Here is a 12,606-nt window from a genome sequence, read left to right as displayed (position 1 = left end):
GTGTGTGACTGTTTATGGCCCTGTGTCATTGTGCGTGAGTGCTCATGTGTCTGTGTGTGTGTGTGAGTTTGTGAGAGTGTAGGTGTGATTGGGAATGAGTGTGTGAGTGTGTATATGAGTGTGTCATTGTGTTTGTGTGTGTGTGTGAGTGTGTTTTGTTTAGGTGTGTGCGTGACATTTTGTGTGTCTATGTGTGAGTGTATTTTTGTCTGAGTGTGTGTGTCTGTGTGTAAGTGTGAGAGTGTGCTAGGGTGTTTGTGAGAGTGAAGGTGTGTGAGTGGGAGTGAGTGAGTGAATGTGTATATGAGTGGGTGACTGTGTGTGTGTGCATGTGTGTGCCTGACAGTCTGAATATGTGGGTGTTTCTGTGTGTAGGTGTGTGAGTGTGTGTGTGACATTGTGTGAGTGTGTGTGTGACATTGTGTGAGTGTGTGTGAGTGCATGTGAATCTGTGTGTGTTGGTGTGTGAGTAGGTGTGCGAGAGCTTGTGGCAGTGTGTGAGTGTGTGTGTTTGTGACATTCTGTGAATGTGTGTTGGTGTCTCTGTGTGTGTAGATGTGTGAGTGCAGCAGTGTGTGAGTGTGTGAGTGCGAATGAGTCTGTGAGTGTGTGCGGGTGAGAGTGTGTTTCTTTGTGAAATTTCAGTTGCGTGAGTTGGAGTGATTGTGTGAGTGTGTATATAAGTGTGCGATAGTGTGTGAGTGTGTGTGATTGTGTGTGAGTATGTGTGTGTGCCTATATGTGTTTGTGTCTATGTGTAGGTGCGTAATTGTGTGTGTGCGACTGTGTGTGAGAATGTGGTTGTTTCTGTGTGTAGGTGTGTGAATGTGTGAGTGTGTTTGTGAGAGTGTAGTTGTGTGAGTGTTTGTGTGTGTGTGAGTGTGTATACGGGTGTGTGATTGTGTCTGAGTTTTTGTGATTGTGTGTGAGAATGTGAGTGAATGTGTCTGTGTGTATGTGTGTGAGTGTGTGAAACAGTGTCTCAGTCTTCGTGATTTTGTGTGGGTGTGTGAGAGTGTGTGTGAGCGTTTGAGTGTAGGTGTGTCTTTTTGAGTGCCTTTGTGGTTATTATATGTGTGTGTGTGAAAGTGTGTGTGTAAGTGTGAGTGGGAGTGAGAGTGGGACTGTGTGTACGAGTGTGTTATTGTGTGTGATTGTGTTTGTGGGTGAGTGTCTGAGCGTCTTTGTGTGCAGGTGTGTGTGTCTGACGGTTTTAGTGTGGGTGTGAGTGCATGTGACTGTGAGAGTGTGTGTGTAGTTGTGTGAGTGGGAGTGAGTGTGTGAATGTGTATACGATTGGGTGACTGTGTGTGAGTGTGTGTGATTGTGTGTGAGAATGTGTGTGTGTGAGTCTGTGTGTGTAGGTGTGTGATTGTGCCGAACCCTGTGTGATTGTGTGTGTTTGTGAGGGTGTGTGACAGTGTGTGTGAGTGTAGGAGTGTCTGAGTGCCTGTGTGATTTCTGTATGTGAGTGTGTGTGTGTTTGATGATGCGTTTGTTTGTGTGTGTGTAGGTGTGTTAGTGGGAGTGAGTGTGAATACGAGTGTGTGATTTTGTGTGAGTGTTTTTGTCTGTGAGTGGCTGTGAGTGTGTCTGTGAGTGCAGGTGAGAGTGCGTGACTATTTGTGAGTGTGTGTGTGATCGCATGTGAGCCTGTGTTTGTGTGTTGGTTTGTTTGTGTGTGTAGGTGTGCGTGTGTGTTTGACAGTGTTTGAGTGAGTGTTAGTGCGTGTGTGTCTGTAAGTGTTTGTGTGAGTAGGTGTGTGAGTGTGTGTGACCGGGTGATTGTGTGTGTGAATGCGTGTGAGTCTGTGTGTCTGTGTGTTTGTGGGTGTGTCTACATGTGTGTAGGTGTGTGACTGTTTATGGCACTGTGTCATTGTGCGTGAGTGCTCATGTGTCTGTGTGTGTGTGAGTTTGTGAGAGTGTAGGTGTGATTGGGAATGAGTGTGTGAGTGTGTATATGAGTGTGTCATTGTGTTTGTGTGTGTGTGTGAGTGTGTTTTGTTTAGGTGTGTGCGTGACATTTTGTGTGTCTATGTGTGAGTGTATTTTTGTCTGAGTGTGTGTGTCTGTGTGTAAGTGTGAGAGTGTGCTAGGGTGTTTGTGAGAGTGAAGGTGTGTGAGTGGGAGTGAGTGAGTGAATGTGTATATGAGTGGGTGACTGCGTGTGTGTGCATGTGTGTGCCTGACAGTCTGAATATGTGGGTGTTTCTGTGTGTAGGTGTGTGAGTGTGTGTGTGATATTGTGTGAGTGTGTGTGTGACATTGTGTGAGTGTGTGTGAGTGCATGTGAATCTGTGTGTGTTGGTGTGTGAGTAGGTGTGCGAGAGCTTGTGGCAGTGTGTGAGTGTGTGTGTTTGTGACATTCTGTGAATGTGTGTTGGTGTCTCTGTGTGTGTAGATGTGTGAGTGCAGCAGTGTGTGAGTGTGTGAGTGCGAATGAGTCTGTGAGTGTGTGCGGGTGTGAGTGTGTTTCTTTGTGAAATTTCAGTTGCGTGAGTTGGAGTGATTGTGTGAGTGTGTATATAAGTGTGCGATAGTGTGTGAGTGTGTGTGATTGTGTGTGAGTATGTGTGTGTGCCTATATGTGTTTGTGTCTATGTGTAGGTGCGTAATTGTGTGTGTGCGACTGTGTGTGAGAATGTGGGTGTTTCTGTGTGTAGGTGTGTGAATGTGTGAGTGTGTTTGTGAGAGTGTACTTGTGTGAGTGTTTGTGTGTGTGTGAGTGAGTATACGGGTGTGTGATTGTGTCTGAGTTTTTGTGATTGTGTGTGAGAATGTGAGTGAATGTGTCTGTGTGTATGTGTGTGAGTGTGTGAAACAGTGTCTCAGTCTTCGTGATTTTGTGTGGGTGTGTGAGAGTGTGTGTGAGCGTTTGAGTGTAGGTGTGTCTTTTTGAGTGCCTTTGTGGTTATTATATGTGTGTGAGTGAAAGTGTGTGTGTAAGTGTGAGTGGGAGTGAGAGTGGGAGTGTGTGTACGAGTGTGTTATTGTGTGTGATTGTGTTTGTGGGTGAGTGTCTGAGCGTCTTTGTGTGCAGGTGTGTGTGTCTGACGGTTTTAGTGTGGGTGTGAGTGCATGTGACTCTGTGAGAGTGTGTGTGTAGTTGTGTGAGTGGGAGTGAGTGTGTGAATGTGTATACGATTGGGTGACTGTGTGTGAGTGTGTGTGATTGTGTGTGAGAATGTGTGTGAGTGAGTCTTTGTGTGTAGGTGTGTGATTGTGCCGAACCCTGTGTGATTGTGTGTGTTTGTGAGGGTGTGTGACAGTGTGTGTGAGTGTAGGAGTGTCTGAGTGCCTGTGTGATTTCTGTATGTGAGTGTGTGTGTGTTTGATGATGCGTTTGTTTGTGTGTGTGTAGGTGTGTTAGTGGGAGTGAGTGTGAATACGAGTGTGTGATTGTGTGTGAGTGTTTTTGTCTGTGAGTGGCTGTGAGTGTGTCTGTGAGTGCAGGTGAGGGTGCGTGACTATTTGTGAGTGTGTGTGTGATTGCATGTGAGCCTGTGTTTGTGTGTTGGTTTGTTTGTGTGTGTAGGTGTGCGTGTGTGTTTGACAGTGTTTGAGTGAGTGTTAGTGCGTGTGCGTCTGTAAGTGTTTGTGTGAGTAGGTGTGTGAGTGTGTGTGACCGGGTGATTGTGTGTGTGAATGCGTGTGAGTCTGTGTGTCTGTGTGTTTGTGGGTGTGTCTACATGTGTGTAGGTGTGTGACTGTTTATGGCACTGTGTCATTGTGCGTGAGTGCTCATGTGTCTGTGTGTGTGTGTGAGTTTGTGAGAGTGTAGGTGTGATTGGGAATGAGTGTGTGAGTGTGTATATGAGTGTGTCATTGTGTTTGTGTGTGTGTGTGAGTGTGTTTTGCTTAGGTGTGTGCGTGACATTTTGTGTGTCTATGTGTGAGTGTATTTTTGTCTGAGTGTGTGTGTCTGTGTGTAAGTGTGAGAGTGTGCTAGGGTGTTTGTGAGAGTGAAGGTGTGTGAGTGGGAGTGAGTGAGTGAATGTGTATATGAGTAGGTGACTGTGTGTGTGTGCATGTGTGTGCCTGACAGTCTGAATATGTGGGTGTTTCTGTGTGTAGGTGTGTGAGTGTGTGTGTGACATTGTATGAGTGTGTGTGTGACATTGTGTGAGTGTGTGTGTGAGTGCATGTGAATCTGTGTGCGTTGGTGTGTGAGCAGGTGTGCGAGAGCTTGTGGCAGTGTGTGAGTGTGTGTGTTTGTGACATTCTGTGAATGTGTGTTGGTGTCTCTGTGTGTGTAATGTGTGAGTGCAGCAGTGTGTGAGTGTGTGAGTGCGAATGAGTCTGTGAGTGTGTGCGGGTGTGAGTGTGTTTCTTTGTGAAATTTCAGTTGCGTGAGTTGGAGTGATTGTGTGAGTGTGTATATAAGTGTGCGATAGTGTGTGAGTGTGTGTGATTGTGTGTGAGTATGTGTGTGTGCCTATATGTGTTTGTGTCTATGTGTAGGTGCGTAATTGTGTGTGTGCGATTGTGTGTGAGAATGTGGTTGTTTCTGTGTGTAGGTGTGTGAATGTGTGAGTGTGTTTGTGAGAGTGTAGTTGTGTGCGTGTTTGTGTGTGTGTGAGTGTGTATACGGGTGTGTGATTGTGTCTGAGTTTTTGTGATTGTGTGTGAGAATGTGAGTGAATGTGTCTGTGTGTATGTGTGTGAGTGTGTGAAACAGTGTCTCAGTCTTCGTGATTTTGTGTGGGTGTGTGAGAGTGTGTGTGAGCGTTTGAGTGTAGGTGTGTCTTTTTGAGTGCCTTTGTGGTTATTATATGTGTGTGTGTGAAAGTGTGTGTGTAAGTGTGAGTGGGAGTGAGAGTGGGAGTGTGTGTACGAGTGTGTTATTGTGTGTGATTGTGTTTGTGGGTGAGTGTCTGAGCGTCTTTGTGTGCAGGTGTGTGTGTCTGACGGTTTTAGTGTGGGTGTGAGTGCATGTGACTCTGTGAGAGTGTGTGTGTAGTTGTGTGAGTGGGAGTGAGTGTGTGAATGTGTATACGATTGGGTGATTGTGTGTGAGTGTGTGTGATTGTGTGTGAGAATGTGTGTGTGTGAGTCTGTGTGTGTAGGTGTGTGATTGTGCCGAACCCTGTGTGATTGTGTGTGTTTGTGAGGGTGTGTGACAGTGTGTGTGAGTGTAGGAGTGTCTGAGTGCCTGTGTGATTTCTGTATGTGAGTGTGTGTGTGTTTGATGATGCGTTTGTTTGTGTGTGTGTAGGTGTGTTAGTGGGAGTGAGTGTGAATACGAGTGTGTGATTGTGTGTGAGTGTTTTTGTCTGTGAGTGGCTGTGAGTGTGTCTGTGAGTGCAGGTGAGGGTGCGTGACTATTTGTGAGTGTGTGTGTGATTGCATGTGAGCCTGTGTTTGTGTGTTGGTTTGTTTGTGTGTGTAGGTGTGCGTGTGTGTTTGACAGTGTTTGAGTGAGTGTTAGTGCGTGTGCGTCTGTAAGTGTTTGTGTGAGTAGGTGTGTGAGTGTGTGTGACCGGGTGATTGTGTGTGTGAATGCGTGTGAGTCTGTGTGTCTGTGTGTTTGTGGGTGTGTCTACATGTGTGTAGGTGTGTGACTGTTTATGGCACTGTGTCATTGTGCGTGAGTGCTCATGTGTCTGTGTGTGTGTGTGAGTTTGTGAGAGTGTAGGTGTGATTGGGAATGAGTGTGTGAGTGTGTATATGAGTGTGTCATTGTGTTTGTGTGTGTGTGTGAGTGTGTTTTGCTTAGGTGTGTGCGTGACATTTTGTGTGTCTATGTGTGAGTGTATTTTTGTCTGAGTGTGTGTGTCTGTGTGTAAGTGTGAGAGTGTGCTAGGGTGTTTGTGAGAGTGAAGGTGTGTGAGTGGGAGTGAGTGAGTGAATGTGTATATGAGTAGGTGACTGTGTGTGTGTGCATGTGTGTGCCTGACAGTCTGAATATGTGGGTGTTTCTGTGTGTAGGTGTGTGAGTGTGTGTGTGACATTGTATGAGTGTGTGTGTGACATTGTGTGAGTGTGTGTGTGAGTGCATGTGAATCTGTGTGCGTTGGTGTGTGAGCAGGTGTGCGAGAGCTTGTGGCAGTGTGTGAGTGTGTGTGTTTGTGACATTCTGTGAATGTGTGTTGGTGTCTCTGTGTGTGTAATGTGTGAGTGCAGCAGTGTGTGAGTGTGTGAGTGCGAATGAGTCTGTGAGTGTGTGCGGGTGTGAGTGTGTTTCTTTGTGAAATTTCAGTTGCGTGAGTTGGAGTGATTGTGTGAGTGTGTATATAAGTGTGCGATAGTGTGTGAGTGTGTGTGATTGTGTGTGAGTATGTGTGTGTGCCTATATGTGTTTGTGTCTATGTGTAGGTGCGTAATTGTGTGTGTGCGATTGTGTGTGAGAATGTGGTTGTTTCTGTGTGTAGGTGTGTGAATGTGTGAGTGTGTTTGTGAGAGTGTAGTTGTGTGCGTGTTTGTGTGTGTGTGAGTGTGTATACGGGTGTGTGATTGTGTCTGAGTTTTTGTGATTGTGTGTGAGAATGTGAGTGAATGTGTCTGTGTGTATGTGTGTGAGTGTGTGAAACAGTGTCTCAGTCTTCGTGATTTTGTGTGGGTGTGTGAGAGTGTGTGTGAGCGTTTGAGTGTAGGTGTGTCTTTTTGAGTGCCTTTGTGGTTATTATATGTGTGTGTGTGAAAGTGTGTGTGTAAGTGTGAGTGGGAGTGAGAGTGGGAGTGTGTGTACGAGTGTGTTATTGTGTGTGATTGTGTTTGTGGGTGAGTGTCTGAGCGTCTTTGTGTGCAGGTGTGTGTGTCTGACGGTTTTAGTGTGGGTGTGAGTGCATGTGACTCTGTGAGAGTGTGTGTGTAGTTGTGTGAGTGGGAGTGAGTGTGTGAATGTGTATACGATTGGGTGATTGTGTGTGAGTGTGTGTGATTGTGTGTGAGAATGTGTGTGTGTGAGTCTGTGTGTGTAGGTGTGTGATTGTGCCGAACCCTGTGTGATTGTGTGTGTTTGTGAGGGTGTGTGACAGTGTGTGTGAGTGTAGGAGTGTCTGAGTGCCTGTGTGATTTCTGTATGTGAGTGTGTGTGTGTTTGATGATGCGTTTGTTTGTGTGTGTGTAGGTGTGTTAGTGGGAGTGAGTGTGAATACGAGTGTGTGATTGTGTGTGAGTGTTTTTGTCTGTGAGTGGCTGTGAGTGTGTCTGTGAGTGCAGGTGAGGGTGCGTGACTATTTGTGAGTGTGTGTGTGATTGCATGTGAGCCTGTGTTTGTGTGTTGGTTTGTTTGTGTGTGTAGGTGTGCGTGTGTGTTTGACAGTGTTTGAGTGAGTGTTAGTGCGTGTGCGTCTGTAAGTGTTTGTGTGAGTAGGTGTGTGAGTGTGTGTGACCGGGTGATTGTGTGTGTGAATGCGTGTGAGTCTGTGTGTCTGTGTGTTTGTGGGTGTGTCTACATGTGTGTAGGTGTGTGACTGTTTATGGCACTGTGTCATTGTGCGTGAGTGCTCATGTGTCTGTGTGTGTGTGTGAGTTTGTGAGAGTGTAGGTGTGATTGGGAATGAGTGTGTGAGTGTGTATATGAGTGTGTCATTGTGTTTGTGTGTGTGTGTGAGTGTGTTTTGCTTAGGTGTGTGCGTGACATTTTGTGTGTCTATGTGTGAGTGTATTTTTGTCTGAGTGTGTGTGTCTGTGTGTAAGTGTGAGAGTGTGCTAGGGTGTTTGTGAGAGTGAAGGTGTGTGAGTGGGAGTGAGTGAGTGAATGTGTATATGAGTAGGTGACTGTGTGTGTGTGCATGTGTGTGCCTGACAGTCTGAATATGTGGGTGTTTCTGTGTGTAGGTGTGTGAGTGTGTGTGTGACATTGTATGAGTGTGTGTGTGACATTGTGTGAGTGTGTGTGTGAGTGCATGTGAATCTGTGTGCGTTGGTGTGTGAGCAGGTGTGCGAGAGCTTGTGGCAGTGTGTGAGTGTGTGTGTTTGTGACATTCTGTGAATGTGTGTTGGTGTCTCTGTGTGTGTAATGTGTGAGTGCAGCAGTGTGTGAGTGTGTGAGTGCGAATGAGTCTGTGAGTGTGTGCGGGTGTGAGTGTGTTTCTTTGTGAAATTTCAGTTGCGTGAGTTGGAGTGATTGTGTGAGTGTGTATATAAGTGTGCGATAGTGTGTGAGTGTGTGTGATTGTGTGTGAGTATGTGTGTGTGCCTATATGTGTTTGTGTCTATGTGTAGGTGCGTAATTGTGTGTGTGCGATTGTGTGTGAGAATGTGGTTGTTTCTGTGTGTAGGTGTGTGAATGTGTGAGTGTGTTTGTGAGAGTGTAGTTGTGTGCGTGTTTGTGTGTGTGTGAGTGTGTATACGGGTGTGTGATTGTGTCTGAGTTTTTGTGATTGTGTGTGAGAATGTGAGTGAATGTGTCTGTGTGTATGTGTGTGAGTGTGTGAAACAGTGTCTCAGTCTTCGTGATTTTGTGTGGGTGTGTGAGAGTGTGTGTGAGCGTTTGAGTGTAGGTGTGTCTTTTTGAGTGCCTTTGTGGTTATTATATGTGTGTGTGTGAAAGTGTGTGTGTAAGTGTGAGTGGGAGTGAGAGTGGGAGTGTGTGTACGAGTGTGTTATTGTGTGTGATTGTGTTTGTGGGTGAGTGTCTGAGCGTCTTTGTGTGCAGGTGTGTGTGTCTGACGGTTTTAGTGTGGGTGTGAGTGCATGTGACTCTGTGAGAGTGTGTGTGTAGTTGTGTGAGTGGGAGTGAGTGTGTGAATGTGTATACGATTGGGTGATTGTGTGTGAGTGTGTGTGATTGTGTGTGAGAATGTGTGTGTGTGAGTCTGTGTGTGTAGGTGTGTGATTGTGCCGAACCCTGTGTGATTGTGTGTGTTTGTGAGGGTGTGTGACAGTGTGTGTGAGTGTAGGAGTGTCTGAGTGCCTGTGTGATTTCTGTATGTGAGTGTGTGTGTGTTTGATGATGCGTTTGTTTGTGTGTGTGTAGGTGTGTTAGTGGGAGTGAGTGTGAATACGAGTGTGTGATTGTGTGTGAGTGTTTTTGTCTGTGAGTGGCTGTGAGTGTGTCTGTGAGTGCAGGTGAGGGTGCGTGACTATTTGTGAGTGTGTGTGTGATTGCATGTGAGCCTGTGTTTGTGTGTTGGTTTGTTTGTGTGTGTAGGTGTGCGTGTGTGTTTGACAGTGTTTGAGTGAGTGTTAGTGCGTGTGCGTCTGTAAGTGTTTGTGTGAGTAGGTGTGTGAGTGTGTGTGACCGGGTGATTGTGTGTGTGAATGCGTGTGAGTCTGTGTGTCTGTGTGTTTGTGGGTGTGTCTACATGTGTGTAGGTGTGTGACTGTTTATGGCACTGTGTCATTGTGCGTGAGTGCTCATGTGTCTGTGTGTGTGTGTGAGTTTGTGAGAGTGTAGGTGTGATTGGGAATGAGTGTGTGAGTGTGTATATGAGTGTGTCATTGTGTTTGTGTGTGTGTGTGAGTGTGTTTTGCTTAGGTGTGTGCGTGACATTTTGTGTGTCTATGTGTGAGTGTATTTTTGTCTGAGTGTGTGTGTCTGTGTGTAAGTGTGAGAGTGTGCTAGGGTGTTTGTGAGAGTGAAGGTGTGTGAGTGGGAGTGAGTGAGTGAATGTGTATATGAGTAGGTGACTGTGTGTGTGTGCATGTGTGTGCCTGACAGTCTGAATATGTGGGTGTTTCTGTGTGTAGGTGTGTGAGTGTGTGTGTGACATTGTATGAGTGTGTGTGTGACATTGTGTGAGTGTGTGTGTGAGTGCATGTGAATCTGTGTGCGTTGGTGTGTGAGCAGGTGTGCGAGAGCTTGTGGCAGTGTGTGAGTGTGTGTGTTTGTGACATTCTGTGAATGTGTGTTGGTGTCTCTGTGTGTGTAATGTGTGAGTGCAGCAGTGTGTGAGTGTGTGAGTGCGAATGAGTCTGTGAGTGTGTGCGGGTGTGAGTGTGTTTCTTTGTGAAATTTCAGTTGCGTGAGTTGGAGTGATTGTGTGAGTGTGTATATAAGTGTGCGATAGTGTGTGAGTGTGTGTGATTGTGTGTGAGTATGTGTGTGTGCCTATATGTGTTTGTGTCTATGTGTAGGTGCGTAATTGTGTGTGTGCGATTGTGTGTGAGAATGTGGTTGTTTCTGTGTGTAGGTGTGTGAATGTGTGAGTGTGTTTGTGAGAGTGTAGTTGTGTGCGTGTTTGTGTGTGTGTGAGTGTGTATACGGGTGTGTGATTGTGTCTGAGTTTTTGTGATTGTGTGTGAGAATGTGAGTGAATGTGTCTGTGTGTATGTGTGTGAGTGTGTGAAACAGTGTCTCAGTCTTCGTGATTTTGTGTGGGTGTGTGAGAGTGTGTGTGAGCGTTTGAGTGTAGGTGTGTCTTTTTGAGTGCCTTTGTGGTTATTATATGTGTGTGTGTGAAAGTGTGTGTGTAAGTGTGAGTGGGAGTGAGAGTGGGAGTGTGTGTACGAGTGTGTTATTGTGTGTGATTGTGTTTGTGGGTGAGTGTCTGAGCGTCTTTGTGTGCAGGTGTGTGTGTCTGACGGTTTTAGTGTGGGTGTGAGTGCATGTGACTGTGAGAGTGTGTGTGTAGTTGTGTGAGTGGGAGTGAGTGTGTGAATGTGTATACGATTGGGTGATTGTGTGTGAGTGTGTGTGATTGTGTGTGAGAATGTGTGTGTGTGAGTCTGTGTGTGTAGGTGTGTGATTGTGCCGAACCCTGTGTGATTGTGTGTGTTTGTGAGGGTGTGTGACAGTGTGTGTGAGTGTAGGAGTGTCTGAGTGCCTGTGTGATTTCTGTATGTGAGTGTGTGTGTGTTTGATGATGCGTTTGTTTGTGTGTGTGTAGGTGTGTTAGTGGGAGTGAGTGTGAATACGAGTGTGTGATTGTGTGTGAGTGTTTTTGTCTGTGAGTGGCTGTGAGTGTGTCTGTGAGTGCAGGTGAGGGTGCGTGACTATTTGTGAGTGTGTGTGTGATTGCATGTGAGCCTGTGTTTGTGTGTTGGTTTGTTTGTGTGTGTAGGTGTGCGTGTGTGTTTGACAGTGTTTGAGTGAGTGTTAGTGCGTGTGCGTCTGTAAGTGTTTGTGTGAGTAGGTGTGTGAGTGTGTGTGACCGGGTGATTGTGTGTGTGAATGCGTGTGAGTCTGTGTGTCTGTGTGTTTGTGGGTGTGTCTACATGTGTGTAGGTGTGTGACTGTTTATGGCACTGTGTCATTGTGCGTGAGTGCTCATGTGTCTGTGTGTGTGTGTGAGTTTGTGAGAGTGTAGGTGTGATTGGGAATGAGTGTGTGAGTGTGTATATGAGTGTGTCATTGTGTTTGTGTGTGTGTGTGAGTGTGTTTTGCTTAGGTGTGTGCGTGACATTTTGTGTGTCTATGTGTGAGTGTATTTTTGTCTGAGTGTGTGTGTCTGTGTGTAAGTGTGAGAGTGTGCTAGGGTGTTTGTGAGAGTGAAGGTGTGTGAGTGGGAGTGAGTGAGTGAATGTGTATATGAGTAGGTGACTGTGTGTGTGTGCATGTGTGTGCCTGACAGTCTGAATATGTGGGTGTTTCTGTGTGTAGGTGTGTGAGTGTGTGTGTGACATTGTATGAGTGTGTGTGTGACATTGTGTGAGTGTGTGTGTGAGTGCATGTGAATCTGTGTGCGTTGGTGTGTGAGCAGGTGTGCGAGAGCTTGTGGCAGTGTGTGAGTGTGTGTGTTTGTGACATTCTGTGAATGTGTGTTGGTGTCTGTGTGTGTAATGTGTGAGTGCAGCAGTGTGTGAGTGTGTGAGTGCGAATGAGTCTGTGAGTGTGTGCGGGTGTGAGTGTGTTTCTTTGTGAAATTTCAGTTGCGTGAGTTGGAGTGATTGTGTGAGTGTGTATATAAGTGTGCGATAGTGTGTGAGTGTGTGTGATTGTGTGTGAGTATGTGTGTGTGCCTATATGTGTTTGTGTCTATGTGTAGGTGCGTAATTGTGTGTGTGCGATTGTGTGTGAGAATGTGGTTGTTTCTGTGTGTAGGTGTGTGAATGTGTGAGTGTGTTTGTGAGAGTGTAGTTGTGTGCGTGTTTGTGTGTGTGTGAGTGTGTATACGGGTGTGTGATTGTGTCTGAGTTTTTGTGATTGTGTGTGAGAATGTGAGTGAATGTGTCTGTGTGTATGTGTGTGAGTGTGTGAAACAGTGTCTCAGTCTTCGTGATTTTGTGTGGGTGTGTGAGAGTGTGTGTGAGCGTTTGAGTGTAGGTGTGTCTTTTTGAGTGCCTTTGTGGTTATTATATGTGTGTGTGTGAAAGTGTGTGTGTAAGTGTGAGTGGGAGTGAGAGTGGGAGTGTGTGTACGAGTGTGTTATTGTGTGTGATTGTGTTTGTGGGTGAGTGTCTGAGCGTCTTTGTGTGCAGGTGTGTGTGTCTGACGGTTTTAGTGTGGGTGTGAGTGCATGTGACTGTGAGAGTGTGTGTGTAGTTGTGTGAGTGGGAGTGAGTGTGTGAATGTGTATACGATTGGGTGATTGTGTGTGAGTGTGTGTGATTGTGTGTGAGAATGTGTGTGTGTGAGTCTGTGTGTGTAGGTGTGTGATTGTGCCGAACCCTGTGTGATTGTGTGTGTTTGTGAGGGTGTGTGACAGTGTGTGTGAGTGTAGGAGTGTCTGAGTGCCTGTGTGATTTCTGTATGTGAGTGTGTGTGTGTTTGATGAT

The sequence above is a fragment of the Manis pentadactyla genome, chromosome 6 (assembly GCF_030020395.1).
Source record: "Manis pentadactyla isolate mManPen7 chromosome 6, mManPen7.hap1, whole genome shotgun sequence".
Lineage (NCBI taxonomy): Eukaryota > Metazoa > Chordata > Mammalia > Pholidota > Manidae > Manis > Manis pentadactyla.
Note: the sequence above shows the minus strand (reverse complement) of the source record.